The 17443-nt window shown below is 43.1% G+C and overlaps 1 protein-coding gene across 7 annotated transcripts in view; it reads left to right on the top strand.

Moving 5' to 3' along the window:
• Window positions 1–17443, top strand: part of NEGR1 (neuronal growth regulator 1) — a 746066-nt gene that overhangs the window by 508270 nt on the left and 220353 nt on the right. The gene's annotated exons all lie outside the window — the stretch shown is intronic.

Here is a 17443-nt window from a genome sequence, read left to right as displayed (position 1 = left end):
TCATTGGCCAGTGGGGCAGTGTGCATTTCATTGTTGTTGTTTCACACGGTTGTGTGTAGATTAATTGCATTTTGGGCGGAGGGGGGGATGTGGATGTGCGTGACCTTTGGAAATCTGCCTGATTTTTTCCAAAGCTCTGCTGTTGTTGATGTGTGATATTGATGTTATTTGAGGTGGATTGGGGGCAGAAAGGGGGCTTTAGGGGCAGAAGAATGGTTCAGGTGGTAGTGCCCCAATGGATGCCTGCTGCCACCCAGATTCCAAAGGAATTGGGGAAAGGGCTGATTTTTAAATAATTTCTGAAATTGACATGTCTTTGGAGCAGATTCGGGGCAGAAAGGGGGCCTGAGGGGCAAAACAGTGGGTTGGGTGGCAGTGCCCCAAGGGGTGCCTGCCACAACCCAGATTCCAAAGGAATAGGGTAAAAGGCTGATTTATTAGGAATTGTTGAAGTTTATGCTTCTTTAAGGTTCCCCCCCAGGGAATAATGGAAGTTTCAGCAGACCCATAACTCCACCTGGGGGGCACTGGGGTGGCCGGGAGCGAGTGGTGGTGTAGTGCACATAGGGTGCCAACCACCCCCATGGGTTGCTAACCCATGGGGTGCTGGGTTCTGTTGTTTCTGAGGTGTTCTGAGTGTAGATTCTCTGGTAGCATATGAGATTTTCAATGACAAACCATGAATCCACTCTCATATGCTACCAGAGAATCTGAATCTACACTCAAAACATCTCAGAAACAACAGAACCCAGTACCCCATGGGTTAGCAACCCATGGGGGTGGTTGGCACCCTATGTGCTCTACACCACCACTCGCTCTGGGCCACCCTGGTGCCCCCCAAGTGCAGTTATGGGGCAGGAATTATGGAGGTCCATTATTCCCTATGGGGAAGAGCTTTACAGACGCGCAAACTCCATTACATCTTTAAAAATCAGCCTTCTGCCCAATTCCTTTGAAATAATTCTGGCCGCTTCCTTGCCCCCACTGGGCACTACCACCCACCCTACTCTGCTCTGGGCCACCCCTTTCCCCCCAACATGAAGCTATACTTTTGCTGAAACCTCCATTCTTCCATATGGGAAAAATCCTATGCTTCAAAAATTCACCAAAAACCAGCCCTTTGCCCAATTCCTCTGAAGTTTGGGTGTTAGTTTCCACCCATTGGGCACTACCACCCCCACCCACTATTTTTCCCCAGGGCCATTTTAAAAAATCCAAATCGTTTCAGATTTGGATTTTGCAATTTCTAACAAAGAACAAAATTGGGGTGTTTTGGATTGGCTGATTTTGAACAAAGAACAAAATGGGGGTGTTTTGGATTTGGGCCAAAAGAAAAACAGGGGGGGGAAATGCACAACCCTGCTTACCAACCCCCACTCCCACACCAACCTCCCCCCATTTTTCATAGCGATTGTATCCCTGGTCTGCTACTGCTTTTGAGGGGAGTAGTTTACACAGCCAGGCTGACGCTCCATGTCTTGTTATGCTGTACTGGCAGTTTCACTGCCTGCCAGCACCAGAAAGCAAAATTTTCACCCTAGCTCAGCTCTAGGCATACATAATTATGCATAACTAATTGGATCAAAATGCAGATGGAGAGGTAGATTTGAATGTGCAATTAAATGCACACCCCACTGAATGTAGGGTTGATGGACACTTCAGTGAATATATCTGCATGATATTACTTACCACGTGCTTTTCTACTCTGAGTAGTGAATTAAGCATGACTGGATCAGGGACAAAAGACCTTTATCGCCTTAACAGGGGCACATTCCCTCCTTGTAAACAGTTTTACATTCTTTGGCAATGGGGTATGAAAAATCACTGGGCAAGTAAACAGCATTTCACAAGGACTGAAGATAGTCAAGAAACATGTCTCCCTGCCTTTTACTCCTACACTAATCCTAAATGGGTCTGATCCATGGCTTTGTGTGCACAGCTCCCATCAGAAGGACTTGAAGATAACTGGCACCGGTGTGCTGATAACATCTAGTTGCATCTTCTTTCTCTACCTATTAACAAGAAGAAGTTTTGGCATTAGTGTTCTATAGCAAAGGTTACCTATGAGGGGATTAAGCAATACCCTCCTTAAATATTGCAGGTATACCAAGGGAGGCATATTTGGGGGGTTTATTCCACAGCATTCCTGTAATGTTTAACAGCCTGCAGCCACATGGGAAAGACGCAAACAATATGCCCTGCAAATGTGGTTGCATTAAAGCAATGTGTGCTTTAAACATCTCACATGCACCGCCATGGGGTGAATGTCAATGTACAGAAAATTCGCTCCCATTACACCAGTGCAAACTCTAAAGGGCAATCTGAATGCAGACATATTTGTGTCCTTCAAAAAAACAGGGATGCTGTACTCACATACAGCATTCAGCATCCTGCATGTCCTGCCTCTGGACTGACATGCTTAGAAGCCTCACCTGCCCGCAGTCCATGCATAGAACATTTCACGAGACAGATTTTGTAAATGTGAACAGATTCTGCCTGTGATCAGAACACTGGGGCACCCCAGCCTTCCAGTCACAGAAAGGAATTGTCCACAGTTACAGCATTTGCATCTTCAGACAACTGCTGTAAGCAGGAACACTAGGCGGGTGGGGCTTCTCAACATGTCAGTGTGGGGGTGGGCCTTGATGGAGTGCTCTCAGGATGCTGTACCCACTGTTTCTGAAGTCTGAAGAAGGATATTGGGATGTGTGCACATGTGTTACCCTGGTGTTCTAAAGATGGAAGTGCTGTCCATAATTGAAAGGGCTGAGTCCTAATGTGCTTCAAGGGCTGATGTAAGAATACTACTCTTAAGCTTTATCATAAGTGTGTGTGTGTGTGTGTGTGTGTGTGTGTGTGTGTTAGTGTGTGTGTGTGTGTTATAAAATATAATTTTAAAAATAAATAAAATCATTGGATACAACTCGTACTAAATGCTTATCTCCTTCCAAGGTTTGCATATTATTCTGTAATAAATCCTTCTCTGCTGCTCTTTCTCTCTACCCATTGATTGGTTTCTTCAGGTTCCCTACACTAACGTAGCTATTTGTGCCAGTACTTGCTCTCTTTCTGCTTTTGGGTTGGTTGGTTTGCATACTGATGTCAAAGATTTCTGCCAGTCACTAACTGACAAGTCTCTATGGACAATTACACCCCCACACCCCTCCCCACACACCCAGTATCACTAAGTGGTATACAAACTTTAAGCATGTGACACTGGCTTACAGACTCTCTATTTTATATTAATTCCATGCAATATTTGTATAAATTGGGGTCACAACTTTCAGCCGGGTGGTGGTGGTGGTGAGCAGGATATGTTCCCCACAAGTGTGACTCAGATTACAGTCTATTTACTTTCTCCCACAGAAATCAATGTGAACGATTGAGTTCTATGAGCCAAAGTAAACAGACTGCATCAGGAATCTGCATCCTACACTGGGATGACTAAGACCAGATGAGTAACTAGGAGCAAAGGACAGGTTTGGGTTCCACTGGTATCCCCAAATTATTTTATTTTATTTTCTTATTTAATTTATATACCAGCTGACTCCAAAGCTTTAGGCTGTTCACAACAATAAATACAATAAAAACACAATAAAACAAACTATTAAAACCAAAATGATTTAAATTAAAATATTCAAAGATTATTAAAAACTAGGCTAAAAATGCATCTGAAGGGCTCCTTTAAAGGCTGATTCAAATGTTAAGCCATAAATATCTATAGGGAGCACATTCCACAGGCCATGGGCAACTACAGAAGGCCCACTCCCAAGTTGCTGCCAGACAAGCTGGCAGAATCTAGAGATGGACTTCTCCTGATGACCTTAATATGTGGGGGAGATCATTAAGAAGAAGGCGTTCTCCAAGGTAACCCAGTTCTAAGCCATTTAGGGCTTTAAAGTAATTATTGTATTTATATTTTGCCCGGAAACCTATTGGCAGCCAATGAAGTTGTTTTAAAACAGGCATGATAGGGATGTGCAAATTGATTCAGGTACAAATAGATTTGTACCCAAATGTAGCTGATTCAGGTGATTTGGAGACAAAACAAATCTTCCCTGTGGTCCATTGGCTAGATTTGGGTCCAAAACAAATTGTGTCTGATTTGATTTGAATTGAATCGAGATTCGGATCCCTTCTATTAATTCCCCCAGATTCCCAGGTTGGTTTCTTTCTTTCTTTCTTTCTTTCTTTCTTTCTTTCTTTCTTTCTTTCTTTCTTTTAAAGCTAAGCTCTAGCCCTTGTAGAAGTGGAGTTATGGAGCAAAATGTATGGTCACTATTTTTCAAGTGTTTGGATTCTTTGGTGTATAATAACTTCCCCTCGATGAATCCCTATGAGGATTCATTACACACCTTCATTTCTTCTATTCATTTTGACTCTCTTTTCGACAGTGCCAACTGTCAACTGCCATGTGCCAAATACACCCCACTCCCACCCGCAAGGCAGTGGGATACTACTCAGTTTATATTCTAGGATTTTTTTTCAAGTGTTTAGGCTCTTTAGTATCTAATAACCTTTCCTCATAATGAATCCCTATGAGGATTCATTACACACCAAAGAGTGTGAACACCTCAAAAATTCCTAAAATATAATATAAACTGAGTACTCAGTGGCTTGTGGGTTGGGAGGTAGTTGTAACATAGGATGCTACTGATTCCCCACACCCACCTGCAAAGCAGTGGGGTCAAAATGAACAGAAGAAATGAAGGTGAGTAATGAAGACACCAAGAATCTAAATACTTGAAAAATACCTTTAAAATAAACTGAGTACCCCAGTGTGTGTATGTGGGGGAGGGGTGTAGTTGACACATGTCAGTTGACAGTTGGCACTGTCCTATGATAGTCAAAAGGAACAGGAAAAGGAAAATTTATTAGACACCTAAGAATCTAAACATTTCAACATTCCTAAAAATTAAAATGAGTACCTCACTGCCTTCCAAGTGGAGGGGGGAGTAGTTGGCACATGGCAGTTGACAGTTGGCACTGTCCAGTGACAGTCAAAATGAACAGAAGAAATGAAGGTGTGCAATGAATCCTCATAGGGATGCATTATGAGAAAAAGTTATAACCAAAGAATCCAAACTTTTGAAAAATAATGACTGCACATTTTGCTCCATATCTCCACTTCTACAAGGGCTAGAGCTTAGCTCTTCTTTAAAAAAAAAAATGAAAGCTGGGGATCCATTTTAGGGTTAGGACATGGCAACTTTGAATTCTCATTGTTTCCTATGGCGGAAATGTTCAAAATCAGTAAACACTAAAAAAATTCATTAAAAGTCAACCAAGTGCCCCACGGCCTTGGAATTTGGGTAGTAGGGGGCACCCATGGGGATCCAAATTTGGTGCCCCTAGGACGTTCTTAAGTAGTCCAAATTGGTCCAAATCCAAATAGAATCAAAGCAAATGCAAATCGGATCTGGGGTGATGGGGGGTGGATTTGGACTCAAAAACAAATTGGGGTTATTTGTTTTGGGCAGAAATCGAATAAAAAATCAATTTATGCACATCCCTAAGGCATAATTTGATATCTCCAAGAAACCCCAGAGACCAGACTAGTTGCTGCATGTTGGACCAACTGAAGTTTCTGAACTACATAGAAAGGCAGCCCCACATAGAATGCATTGTAGTAATCAAGCCCAGAGGTTACCAGAGAATGCACCACAGTTCTGATATCATTATAAAATATACTATGTTTGTCTGTATTGGTGAATGGCTGCACATCATTGCTGTGGGAAAACGTGAAAAGACATTTTTCACGATCTGGATTCCCTGCATTAATGTACTCTCCCTGTCTACCCGCTATTGTATGTCATCAGGAAGGACATTTCATCAGTCACTCATTACTATTGTTCTGTACATCTGTAGAAAAATTGCACCTGTACTTTCATTTTAGCAAAGCTTAATATGGAGCTGCCTTGGATTGCTGGATGCTGGGGGCAAACACAGGGCATGTGCTTACTGGTGAGACACAAAGCTGCACTAGATAACCTTTGGTCTAATAAAAAAAAGTAATGATCTCAGAACTGTGGTGCATTCTCTGGTAACCTCTGGACTTGACTACTACAATGCATTCTATGCAGGGCTGCCTTTCTAGGTAGTGCCCAATTTCACTGAAATATGAGTGGTAGCTTCCTTGCACCCATTGGGTACTACCACCCACCACAACCTGCTCTGGCCCACCCTGGTACCCCCCATGTGGAGCTATAAGGCTGCTGAAATCCCTATTATTCCCTATGGGGGAAAGCTTAAAGATGTGTCAACTTCAAAAATTCTTTTAAAATCACCCCTTTGCACAATTTCTTTGAAATTTGGGTGGTGGCTTCCATCCATTGGGCACTACCACCCACCCCACTCTTTTGCTCTCAGAACCCTTTTTTTTTTGTCCCAAACCAATTCAGATTCAGATTTGGAAAATTCAGATACAAATTGAATCTGGGGTGATTTGGGAGGGGAGCAGATTCAGACCCAAAACAAATTGGGGGTGGTTCGATTCAGGTACAAATTGAATTTTTAAAAAATCGATTTGGGCACATCCCTACAGCATACCATCATCAGGTTTCCTCTGTGATGTGAGTTGCAGAACTATTTTGGAAAAGGCGGCTGTTTTGTTTTTGTTTTGACTTCTCAAAAGTGTGACTTCAGGACTTCTGTTGTTCTGGCACTTCCTCTTAAATACTACTCTCTTATTACTTTCCCTTCTTTTATAGGCAGTGTCATCTTCCATTTAGCTATAGGTTACTTTAAGCTCCTGGGTCTCTATTAGAAGGTCCATGCTGTGTGTAATATGCTTTCAACGCCATTCTTTAAAGGAAAAAAACAATAAATAACAATCCCAAGATGGACATGAAGGATTAAAAAAAAAAAACACCTTATACAAGTGAAAGGTTTTCTTAAAAGGGGTTTTCAAGAGTCAGCTTATTTTACATGTCTTTGTCTGTCTCTACCTATTTGCTCATCACCTAGCCTTGCTGAGCTAAATGCAGAATACTGTCAACATCTGTTCCCTGCTACAAGCATTTATTCATTTTGACTAGGCGGAAGAATAACATTCAGCAGCATTTCAGGGCTAAAGCTTACTTGCATTAGGGAAGCATATGCCCCTGTAGCTATCAAACTGCTGGGTATATCTGATTTGCACTGGACATTAAATGTAACATTACGCATGGCTGGGAGTGCTGATTGATTACAGACTTTAGTACAAAGCACTTGCACTAAGTGTCAGACAAAGAGGTAGGTGAGTAAGGTGTGCAAAGCTTGGGACTATTTGAAAGCCATATCAGCCTTATTATAGTTCATTGCGTTATCAGCAGTATCTGCAGAGCACAAAATGCTCCTATTTTGCTCTAATCTGATCCGCATATGCTAGCCATTTGTGTTGAGTAAGGAGAGGATCATCATCTCTCTACCTGTAGAGCAATGCATTGCTTCTATGTATTGCCGAATGGAACTTAGAGTATTAAGAAGCAATCCATTTCCTGCCTCCAGGCGTGCAAGAGACATGTAAGTCTGGGTCAGGGCCCATGAGAGGGGGACACAAGTAGTACATCGTACCCAGTCCCAGGATGCAAAAGGGGACCCGGGAGCCAAAGTATTAATTGTAACCTATTACACCTTATTGCAACAGTTCATAGCTTATCTGTAGAACTTTTGTAGCCTAATGCCTCCCTGTGTGTGGCTGCCTTCTGCACTTCCCTGCCTGCAGCTTGTCTGCCCAGCAATATTTACATAGACTGTGGGTGCCGGTAGCAGGCTCCTATTGAAAAGGCTGAACAGTGTTCCTCCCTTTATTTAAATATTAATGAGGCAGCAGCCAATGAAAAGGCCTGCTTATGTTTTCATAAAGTGGGCAGAGCTTGAAACAACCTTGAAATGACCTGATAGGAGGCATCATGTGGATTGACTACCCTATCAGCCACTCAGAGTGGCTAGAGGGGAGGGCCATCTATTTTGAGAGAGGCAAGACAAAAAGAGCAGGAACCACCATTTTGTTTAGCACTGCAGTGCTTGTAGGAACAGTTCCTCCTGTATTGTGTGAGGAATGGACTTGAAAATAAGATGTTCAGTTCAGCAAAGAAACAAACTCCATTGTTAATATAGGACTGGACAACATTTGAGTGGTGGTGGTGGTGGTGAGTATATTTGTTGTACCCTTGAAATTTGTCTTCCTGTCTGCCCTGAATGAATGTGCTTCAGCTTGTTTGTATTTGAGAGTTTTTCTTATGTTCAGAAACCAAGCTACCCCTCAAGGCAGTTACTCTGTTTGCAATTTGTCCCTAAAGTAAATATCAATTGCATAAACCCTTTTCAAAGCTCCTTCTATCCCTATGAATAAATATGCCAGCTTCTCATAGTCTGCATGTTGCCCCCCCCCCTCAAAATGAATCATTTCCATCTACTTAAAATGGTGGGTGGCTAGCTTTGCTTTGTAGTTTGTATAATTGCAAATACAGAACTTAATATTTAGCAACTGTTGGTCTTGAGGATTCCTACTTTTTCTAATTATTTGTGATATGGAATTGTTTAATCCAGGCCTACAAATAAGTGTATAAGAGTTTGATCAAAGTTTGGTTAAGATTATTAAACAACACAAAGAACCACTAGGCTTGAAACAAGAAAATTGTTTGAGTGAGGGAAAGTGTTCAAACCAGGAATGTGAGATAGGAGGCCAGAAATAACAAATGCCAGAACCTGTCAGGAGATAGATAACATAGGTATGCAACTAGTCCATTAGCCAAATCCCTCACTCAAGCAAAAATAGACATCCTTGGCACCATACTGAAAGGGAGTAAGGTTATCAGAAAGGACAAGTAGTAACTCATCTTCCCGGGCTCTATATAGCACCTCTGGAATGTGCATGCTTAATTACCAATAACATGTATTAATTCCTTTACTGATATGCTTGTTTGCTGAAACCTATATAAACTGGTCAGCTGCGCAGCTTCAATGTTCAGTACCAGCCAGACTCTTACTGACTGTACTCTGTCTTTCTTGATCAAGAAATAAAACACTTATTTTGAGCATGCAAACAGAAGACAGAAACCAGCAACAGCCATTGCAGGGATGTTATGGTGGGAATAGATAGGGCCAATTGCTCTCCTGCTAAATAAAGAGAATCGCCACTTTTAAAATGTGCTTCTTTGATCACTTAGAAACAAGATATGACTAAAGGTCCTATATTCACACGAATGTGATTAAGTCTGCAGTCCTATGCACTTACCTGGAACACTGTGGGACTTGCTTCTGAATAAACATATATAGGGTTCCGCTGTGATTATGTTTTACATCAGCTTGATAGCAAGACATATTGCTTAATAGATCAACATGTTTTGGTGGGGGAAACTGTTTTACTTTGGTGGCTCATATACATGATGTACTTGATGACATCACTGGAAATCTCTTTGTGATCATATTTAATTAAATGCTGCCATGGGGATTGGTTCTTAAATGTAATTCATTTTTTAAAAAGTGAACAAACAAAATAATAGAAAACTGGAGACCTGGAATTAAAATATAAATGCAGCTTTCTTTAGGCCAGAGATGTCAAATGATAACGATGATGATGTGTGGCATCATTGGTAGCCCAATTGGTAGTAGGCCTGACATCCCCTTAGCTAAGCAGGGTCTGCCCTGGTTGCATGTGAATGGGAGGCTTGATGTGTGAGCACTGTAAGATATTCCCTTTAGGGGACTGAGCCACTCTGGGAAGAGCAGAAGGTTCCAAGTTCCCTCCCTGCCTTCTCCAAGATAGGGCTGAAAGAGATTCCTGCCTGCAGCCTTGGAGAAGCCGCTGCCAGTCTGGGCAGACAATACTGAGCTAGATGGACCTATGGTCTGACTCAGTATATGGCAGCTTCCTATGGCCCACATTGCTCATTCAATTAAATGGTGGGGGGGGGCGTTGCAAGGAAACTCTCTGGTTGTTTGGGAGTCTGTGAGATGCTTCATGATATCCCTGCTTCAAATATTTTTGAATAGCATCAGTGAATAGTCTTGTGGCTGTGTGCTTTCAAGGCAAGGTCAAGCTACATTTTGTTTGAAGCATTTGGCCCTAATGTGCTTGTTCATTGTTTGCTCAATAGTAGCTATGGCAGGGAGGTATAAAGATCAATACCCAAGCCTCCTGCACCCATGCCTCATCATGGTCCAGACTTGGATTGGTCCCTGTGGCTAATGTTTGTGTGCCAGATGAGAACTCTTGTTGGTGCTAATGAGTGCTTCCAGTTTTGGCAAAATAGAACTTCACTTAGAAGCCCTTAGTGAAATGATGCCTAAGCTAATAAAAGGCCAAGCCCTCTGTGCTCCTACAGTTGTTTACTAAAACACTCTGGCAGGGCCTGGAGATTGAACCTGGTGCAACCTGCAGTACAGCTCTCTGGTAGAGGGAACAAGCCAATAAAAAAAGAGTTCTAGAGAAAATGCTTTGTTCACCCAATGTGCTTTTTAAAAAGTAAATACTAAGCCTATCTAACTTTTTTTTAACTTTTACTAATAATTATGTCTTCTGATGATCTGATCTGCATTGCAATATAAAAGGATGTTTCAATTTGAATTCTTTCTCCTTATCTATACTGTAGCATAAACAAAGATGTTCAAATCAAATGTGCTTTCTTCTCTCTGATCCTCTTTTATTTTATTTTATTTATATTTATCATGGAGGCAGTATAGGAGCATAAGGCCTCGAATGCAGAGAATCAACAGAGCGCTCCATTCCACTCCTCTCTCATCTCCCATACCCTTTTGGCCTTACAGGCTACAGGTCATGGCATAAAACCATAGTGGATAAAAACAGGGTGACTAATGGAGAAGGGAAGGGCCCCCTGAAATAAACTTTGTATCCCCTGATAAAATTCCTCTCAGAGGCCCTGGTCTGGGTGAATAATTTTGTCAGATCCTGCCTCTTGCGCAGCAAGTTGTTTGACTTCTGGTCTACCAAAGAGAACCACAGGACTCTTTGGTCACCTGGAGTTGACACCAACTCAACGGCACACACTTTACCAGCTCTGAAGAAGACAGAGTTTTGCAGACTGGAGTAGAACAGGATAACATAATAGGTGCTGCTTCAAGAACACAGCAACCTATCATTGAATTCCATACACAACTTCCCCAAAGAATGATCAATGATACCTGACTGGGAACACCTGTCTGCTTAGAAACAGTTTGTATAATCCGCAGAAAACAGCACTAAACATTTTCCTAAATCACTTCAGGCTATGGCTGCCAAATTGCATTCTCAAATGCTCGCCCTACATTTAGAGGACTAGCATGTTTTCTAGATGGGATATAGGAGTGTGCATGGTTCGGTTCGGGCACTGTATTAAAGACCTCCGGACCGGTTCGGAAGTCCGGCGGTCCAGAGGTTCGGAAGGGCGGGGGCATGTAGCTTTAAGGGGTGGTGGTAGTACTTAAACACACACCCCCCGCCGCTCTTCCCCCTCTGGCGCTGGTGCGTTTAAAAATCTTCTTGGGGCGGCAGAGTTCCTCCCTGCCGCCCCTGCCCCTGTCGTTGTCCTTCACAGCTTTCAACGAAGAAGAGCTAGCGGCGCGCATGCGCCCTGCGCGGGGTGCGCACTCGTCTCCGCCGCTGGCGCGCGTGCACCGCATACGACATGGCGCCCGCACGCCAGCAGCAGAGACAAGCACGCACGCCGCGCAGGGCGCATGCGCATCACTAGCTCTTCTTCGTTGAAAGCTGTGAAGGACAACGACGGGGGCAGGGGCGGCAGGGAGGAACTCTGCTGCCCCAAGAAGATTTTTAAACACACCAGCGCCTGAGGGGGAAGAGCGGCGGGGGGGGGGGTAAATACTACCACCACCCCCTTAAAGCCACATGCTCCCCAGTGCCGGACCACGCCTCCGTGGTTCCGTGCACATCCCTAATGGGATAATGATTGCTTCTCACATACATGGTGGGTTTCTGTGTACAGGGTTTTTTCCCAGTGAGAGAGCATTGAAAGATGTATCTCACCAAGTGACATGGTTCAGGAAAACTTTACCACGTAATAATACTTAATATACAATTTGCCCAGATTGTTTTCCAAGTTCCCCATATTTTCATAAGCAGATACTCCTTTTCAGTAATCCATTCAAAGCAGCTGTGCGACCCAGGAACCAATAAAAAATTTGCAGCACCCAATTATCAGATGTGTATGTGGTATCTTCTAGCAATCCATGGCCTACTCTTCTACAGCTATTACTGAAATGCCATCTGACTTTTGTTCATAGCTGATGGTCTTTATAAAGTAGAGAACACCACAACTATGCGCTAGCAATAGGCAGTCAGTAAGGACTCGTAGATCAGTTCAGCCTCACAGCTGATGCCTGCTAACACCAGAGCTGTTTCTGGGTTGTCCCAAGCTGCCTCTGCACTGCCTCTGTACAGTAAGCTCACTTAGATCTGTACACACACACAGAATCATGCATGTGTTATAATCAATGCATGCACAGTAGTACATGTTCTGTCTGTACCCTGTTATTGTTGGAGGCCTGTGCTCAGGTTTACATTTAAAGTGAACACGTGTACAGGCATTCACACAAAGACACATACATATGTACAGTAGGGATATGCAGAACAGTTCACAGTCATAACATTCCAATTGTGAACCAAGTTGTTCTGAGCTCAAAACAGAACACCCTTCAAATGAAGGGCCTGTTCTGAGCTTGAATGGAATGACCCCATTCTACTCTTGGAACATTTGAAACACTCGGAGCATTCTGTGTTCCATTTTAGAATCTAAAATGGTGCCCAGAACATTCTGACAGAATGGGATTGCTCCATTGGAAGTTGTTCTGACAGAACAGTCTGCAGATCTTCTGTTCTGTTCCAAGCTCAAGACACAAGATCCATTTCATGGAAGAAAGACACAAGATCCATTTCATGCACATACAACATAATGCGTCAATGGGGCTAGTATTTTCAGTAAAGCAATACAAACTTATTTGTTTGGCCTGGCCTTCCAAGGTTTTAAAATTGTTCTTAAACATTTTTAATTGGTTTTTATATGGTTTTGAATTGTTTTAAATTCATTTTTATATTGTTTTAAGCAGTTTGTTTTAAATGGTGTTTGTTTTTGTTTTTTACTTGTGTACCACCCAGAGCCTTTTGGCTAAATAAATAAATAAATATTATGATGTTTACAATATTTTGCCATTGTTGCCAGTACTAAACCTATCCAAAGGTTTCCTCTCTATTAAGAGGCATTTATATCTGATTTACATAATAGGATTTCTAACGTCCCACTTGTGAGCTTCCCAGGGGTATCTGATGAGACAGTCTTGGAGGTGGATTCTTGGACTAGTTTCATTCTGATACATCAGGGGTTCCCAACCTGTGTTGCTTCAGATGTTTCTTTACTACAACTCCCATCATCCTCTTCTACAATTTATTGTGGCTGGAGACGTTAGGAATTGCAGCTGAATGATATCTGGGGTACCACAAGTTGGGAACTCCAGTGACACAGTAAGGCAACTCCTATTCGTAAGAACATAAGAACAGCCTTTTTAAATTATTTGAGTATGGGTATATTATCTTTAGTAAGCATGGTAGACATGTTGATGTCAAACCTCCTGAAACAGCTCAAACTTTCACAATTACATAGTATTCTATTGAATCAATTTTTAATAAATTAAATTTCCATTACTTTTTCAAATCCATGCATTCTGTTGTACCAAATTAATGTCAATGTCTGAATTCCATCGTCACTCAAAACCAAGGGTTATGCTAAGCATGGTTAAGCTTCCTGAAGTACAGTAAGCAACTCATGGTTTAGAGCCACTTGTCTGCTTATGTTTCCCATTTGCTCAAGTCTTTGCAAGATTCATTCCCATCTCCATTGTGCAACAGCCTTCTGAAAGTGGAGCAGTAGCTCTTAACTGCATTTTTCAATTATCTGTAAGTTCAAAGTACAGTAAAGTGTGCTGTCAAGCCAATTTCCTCTTCTGGAGCCCAAACTGCCCTGTGGTTTTCTTTGGTAGAATATGGGAGTGGTTTACCATTGCCTCCTCCAGGATGAGATGATGCCTTGAGCATCTTCCTACATCGCTGCTGCCCGATATAGTACCAGCAGGGATTTGAACCGGCAACCTTCTGCTTGTTAGTCAAGCATTTCCCAGCTGCGCCTCTTAAGGACATAACCACAAACCAGAGTTTGCAGAAACTGTAGTTTGCAAACAGCTACAAATGGGCCATATCCACACATAATGTGGAACCATGGGTCCAATGAACCCATGGTTCCACTGCCCACCCCGCTCTCCTGCCCTTATTTGGATGTAACAGAGAGAGCAGTCTCTCTGCCATCAGGGAGACTGAAGATAGGAGGGGAAACTAGCTGTGTGGGCTTCCTTCTTGCATGGACAGCCCACACAGACAATCACAGTCAGAGAGAGGGACAAGCTTCTTCCCTCAGCTCTGGTTTCAGGGAACGCAGTCTGCAGTTTAGAATTCACATGTAACACAGGCTGTATTAAAACTTGCGTTGGGGTGGTGAAACTCACTACAACTTGAGGATTCCAATTGGTGTTTGGAGAGGTCACTCTCCATGTGGAACTGGAGCTCAAAGGCGTTTCCCTGAATTTGGACATTCAGGTTTTGCAACCTGTGTGTCTTCAACTCCGGTTTTGCATTACATGTGAATGTGGCCAAGCTGTTGGCCCCAAGCAACCCACAGTTTGTGGGCAGGCGTATAGGGGTGTGCATGGAACTGCAGAGCTGCAGTCCAGCACTGGGGTGGGGGGTTCCTTTAAGGGCGGGGGAGGGTTTACTTACCTCTCCCGCCGCTCCCCCCCCTCCGGTGCACATATTTTCTTTAGTAATTGGGGCGGCAGGATACCTCCCCGCTTGGCTGCAAAAGGCCCAAAAAGGCTTTCATGTTGCGGAGACGTGAAGTGTGCGCGTGATGTACGCATGTGCAAAAGGCTTTTTAAAGCCTTTTGCAGCCAAGTGGGGAAGGGGCGGCAGCGAGGTATCCCGCCGCCCTGATTACTAAAGAAAATACATGCGCCGGAGGGGGGAAAGTGGCGGGAGGGGTAAGTAAACCCTCTCCCGCCCTTAAAGGAACACCCCACCCCAATCCACCCAAACCCGAACTGCCCATGTCCGGACCGGTCCAGAGGCCTGTAGAATGACCTCTGGACCAGTCCGGGCACATCACTACAGGCATAGGTTTAGATGTTAGAAGAAACCATCATTTTGCATTGTGTCTAAACTCAGCCTAGGATTTTTAATAAGCTTTATCTCATAATTGTAGATCTGTCCATCCCTTTGCCAATGCAGAGAGCCATCTTAATAAAATATACTTGAGTATCTTTTCCTCCCCCATCTGATCTTCCTCTAGGAATCTTATCAAATATAGATGGTGCCTTTCATCAAATTTCTGCTTTTGCTCTTTTTTTTGCTCATATTGGGAGCAAATCTCATACCGTATGGCAGAGGAGTCTCATAACAGCACTGTATATTATGTGTTCAGGTCTTGGCACTTTAAATCACAGTATATTGCTACTTGTATACCTCTGGTTCTCTGACACTGGAGAGTAAACTTTATTGCCTTGCCTGCTAGATGAAAAAGAAGATTTTGAGTAAACTGCTGTATTAACAAGGGGAGAGAGACCAACCAGCAAAAAGATCATAGTCACTTGGTCCTTTGATGTGGAAATTATGTATCACTTACCACTCAGCTGCCTTCCGGACATATCATATAGGATTCTGATTTCACCTTTACTTCTGTAAATCTGGAGTAACTGTTCAGAAATCAATGACATTATGCCAGGTTTATGGCAGTGTGGCAAAGTGCAATTCGTCTTAATGGCCTTGGCTCTACAATTGTAATTAAAGTAGTTGTAAATATTGATAGATGTTTGAAGGTGTACGTGTAAGCAGTGATTCAGTGACAAAGCTTCAACCAGCAGCAACTCTTGAAAGAGAGGCATTGTAATCTCTGTATCACGCAAATCAGCATACGCCAGGCCAAGAGAGTTAACTCATCAGGGTGGAGCAACCATTACACCCAGCAGATGTGCATTTAGCAGAACAGCTGCAGGGAGAAAAGCAACTCAAGAGTCAGAGAAATTATTTGTGGGTGTGTCTGCATGTTAATTTTCAATGAATGTATACATGTACATGTTTGAAAACAAATTCCTATAATGCCTCTAATCTACTGTGTTGTTTTTGACGTCTCTAATTCAGAAATAAAAATAAAACTGCTAATATTATAAAGACCTTGTACAAATAATGGGGCGGCCACATTTGGAGGACAGGTTGAGTATCCCTTATCCGGACATCCAAAATCTGGAATGCTCCAAAATCCAGACACCACGCCGTAACAAAAACAAAATGCCTTAGCTCACTCGCTCGCAGATTCCCAGTTTTGCTGCTTTTAAACATGCAGTCAAAACTTACTTATTTCAGAAGGCTGCACACATCTCATCCCCCTCATTGCCCACTCAGGACACTTCTCCCCTGGTTCTGTCATCCCAAGCCCACTCCCTGCTTTCCTCCCTTGCATCGCCTCCCCCCGCGGCTCTGGGGTCCCCACGCACCCCACCTACATTGGCAACTACCGAGTTCTCTTCTTCAAGCAAGGGCTGCAGATTCCACAGGCAGGAAAATACACAAAGGGTCCTTTCTCGAGGGAGGGGCCAGAAGGGAAGGCACCCATGCCGAATGTTTCTTCCCAGTCTAGGAATCTGGACTCCCTCAGGTCAACCCTTAAACTGGCCTTACCCTGGCAGGAGGCAGAAAAGGGGGCTCCTCCATCCCTGCCTTGCAAGAGAGAGCAAAGATAAAATACAGGAGCCTTTCGTGTTTAGACTTGGATCCCATGCCCAAGATAGCTCATTATGCAAATATTCCAAAATCTGGAAAATCCAAAATCCGGAACACTTCTGGTCCCAAGCAATCTGGATAAGGTATACTCAACCTGTACTGTGTACAGTTTTGGTCACCGTATCCTAAAAAGGATATTATAGAACTGGAAAATTATTATTATTATTATTATTATTATTATTAATACATTTATATCCCGCTCTTCCTCCAAGGAGCCCAGAGCGGTGTACTACATACTTGAGTTTCTCTTTCACAACAAGTAGAAGTGAAGTAGGTTAGGCTGAGAGAGAAGTGACTGGCCCAGAGTCACCCAGCTAGTTTCATGGCTGAATGGGGATTTGAACTCGGGTCTCCCCGGTCCTAGTCCAGCACTCTAACCACTACACCATGCTGGCTCCAAAAGGTGAAAGAAGACAGTAACCAAGACAACAGGGGCCTAGAATATCTTCATGTTGGGGCAACGCTATGAGGCTTTTTAGTTTAGAAAAAAGGTGACTGAGGAGAGACATGATAGAGGTCTATAAAATTATGCATGGTGTGGAAAGAAAGAATTTTCTCTCACACACACAGCCACAGAACCAGAGGTCTTTCCATGAAACTAATTGCCAGGCAATTTAGGGCCGT

This window comes from Hemicordylus capensis, chromosome 4 (genome assembly GCF_027244095.1).
Source record: "Hemicordylus capensis ecotype Gifberg chromosome 4, rHemCap1.1.pri, whole genome shotgun sequence".
NCBI lineage: Eukaryota > Metazoa > Chordata > Lepidosauria > Squamata > Cordylidae > Hemicordylus > Hemicordylus capensis.
This window is presented reverse-complemented; position numbering and strand designations above follow the sequence as displayed.